The sequence below is a fragment of the Sturnus vulgaris genome, unplaced genomic scaffold, assembly GCF_052056855.1.
Source record: "Sturnus vulgaris isolate bStuVul1 unplaced genomic scaffold, bStuVul1.hap1 Scaffold_761, whole genome shotgun sequence".
In the NCBI taxonomy this organism is placed as follows: domain Eukaryota; kingdom Metazoa; phylum Chordata; class Aves; order Passeriformes; family Sturnidae; genus Sturnus; species Sturnus vulgaris.
This window is the reverse complement of record NW_028276674.1, coordinates 5,001-7,500: the sequence shown is the minus strand read 5'-3', so window position 1 is coordinate 7,500 and position 2,500 is coordinate 5,001. Positions and strand designations below refer to the sequence as shown.

At 76.6% G+C, this 2,500-nt stretch overlaps 1 non-coding gene across 1 annotated transcript; it reads right to left on the bottom strand.

Moving 5' to 3' along the window:
• Positions 1–787: 787 nt before the first annotated feature.
• LOC148217508 (5.8S ribosomal RNA) lies at positions 788–940 on the bottom strand. The gene has a single exon (XR_015801031.1). It is a non-coding gene; the product is annotated as a 5.8S ribosomal RNA (ribosomal RNA).
• Between the last annotated feature and the right edge of the window lie 1,560 nt (positions 941–2,500).

Sequence of the window (2,500 nt, the reverse complement as noted above, 5' to 3'; positions counted from 1 at the left end):
GGGGGCCGGCTTCGCTTCCCCCTCCCCCCCCCCAAACACCGCGCCTCCCCCGCGACCTTCTCTCTTCTCCCTTTCCCCCGTGCCCCGCCCGGCGCCCGCGCGCCGGGGGGTGGGGGGGGGTGGGCGGCAGAGAAAAGGCGAGGAGACACACGGGGGGGGGGGGAACGAGGGAAACGGAGACTCCCATCCCGGAGACGAGAACCGAAGAGGAGAGCGGCAGAGACGGCCCTGACGGGGGGGAACCGGCCAGCCGGGCGGGAAAAGCGGCGACCTCAAGCGGGGAGAGAGAGAAACGCGACGGCGACAGAGAGAGGAGGGGAGGGCTTCGCGGGAAGGAGGAGGGGGTCGCACCCCCGTCCCCGGCGCTCTCGGCCTCGCGCGCGCGCGGCAGCACGGCACGGTACCCCCGCGGTACCCACCCGCAGACAGCCGCCCGCACGGGGGGGAGAGCCCGGGGGCGAGGCCCGCGCCTCGCCTCCCTCTCGGCCCTCTCGCTCTCTCGTCTCTCTCGCACGGCCCACGGCGGCGTCTTCGACGCCGACTCTCGCTCTCCCCGGCCACCGCCACCGCACCGCGGCACGGCCCCGGCAAGGACGAGCTCCGCCCCAGCGGCTCGTTCCGGGAGCGGGGAGCTACGGAGCGCTCCCCGAGTCTGCATTTAGGGGGACGAAGGCCCTGCGCGGCGACGACGACGACGACGTCGACGTCGACCGCGGGCAACGGGCCTGCGAGGCAACCCCAGCCGCGCCGCCGGGGTGGCCCCCCCGGACGGCGATTGATCGTCAAGCGACGCTCAGACAGGCGTAGCCCCGGGAGGAACCCGGGGCCGCAAGTGCGTTCGAAGTGTCGATGATCAATGTGTCCTGCAATTCACATTAATTCTCGCAGCTAGCTGCGTTCTTCATCGACGCACGAGCCGAGTGATCCACCGCTAAGAGTTGTCTGGCTTTCGGGACCGCTCGCGTGAAGCGGCCCCTTTTCTGTTTCTGCAGGGACGCGCGCGCCCCCGCGCGCCCCGCTTCGACCGTACGAGCACACACAAACGGAGGAGGAGGAGGAGAAAGCGCGGGGCAAAAAAGAGAAACCCCGCGCAACGCTCCGAAGGTCGGCCAAAGAAAGGCGGAGGGGCCCGCGCCCCCGACCGCCTCCCCCCGCGAGGGGAGACGCCGCCTCGCGTGCCGTCCTTCGGAGGCGGCCCAGGCGCCCGGGCTCGGCCCGACCTCCGCGCGGAGGGGCTTGTGCGGCAACGCGCCGGACCGCGGGGGGCACGGTGGCCCGCCCGGCCTCTCGATCACGGGACGACTACGCGTTCGCGGGCCGGGGGCGCGACCGCCGGCCCCCGCCGCTCCCGGCTCACTCCCTGGCTTCTCCTTTTCACCGCTCCGCCGACTCGCGGAACGCCGCCGCGCCAAAACGCGGGGGCCGGCTCTCCCGCCAGCGGCCCCTGAACGTCGCCCGAAACGCCACGCGGCGGCGGGACCGTTCCGCCGGCGCAACCCCTGGCGCGGGACCGCTTGCCCGCCGGAAGGCGAACGCCCGGCGGGCCGCGCTCCGCCACCGGCGCCGGAGGCGGGACGCCGCCGAGACCCGAGCCGGCATCGCGGAGCGCCCGAGGTCTGCCGCTCGGCAAAACCCCTCCGCCACCCGCGGCCGCACTCCCGGGACCGCCGCCGCTTCGCACCGCCGAGCTGCCCTTCCGCGAGCACGCGCCCAGCGGGCAGGCGTACGGCGGCTGAGCCGGGGGGCACCGCCCGCTCCCCTCGTTTCCACTCGGGGACCGGACGGGGAAGCGCCCCCGCGGCCGCCCCGCACGCCTCCCCTTTTTTTTGGCCCACACGCGGCCGGGAAGGGCGACGGGGAAGCGGACGGGCGGGGCCCGGGCCGGGACGGCCGCCGGTGAAGGCGGGCGCCTCGCGGCCGACCGTCCCCCCCCCCCGGGGGGGGCGGGGACACTCGCCGAGCGGCGACGCCGCCGCTCGGCACGGGGTCGCCCGCGCCCGCCGGACCTCCGGCGATGGAGGAGCCGGCCGAGCGCTGCGCCCCAACGGGCGGGGACAGCGCTCCGAGTCAGGGGTGGCCGGCGGCCGGCGCCGCCGCGGTGCGGTTCGAGGCGACAAGGCCGTCGAGGCGAGAGGCGCGCGGTCGCGCCTGACGCGGCGCCGCCCGCGAGCCCGCGGCGGCGGCTAAGGAGAAAGAGCGAGAGAGCGCGGCGGGCCCCGGCGGCCGCAACCCCGCAGCTGAGGTAGGTAAGGCAGAGAGCGCGCGCCCTCTGCCGGCGTCGCCCCGCATCGCAGAGGCCAGCGGGGTCGGCCCCCCGCGGCCGATCGCGCGCCGCGGCCTCTCCGCCGAGACCGGGCCGCAGAGAGGGGGGGGCAGGGCGCCCCTTCCCCGGCCCGGCACGGGTGGCCCCCGCGCGCGGGCAAGCGCGGCGGGACGCCGACGACGGCGAGCGCGGCCGGTCGCGACGGACACGCCACCGCAGGGGATCGGCGGGAGTAGC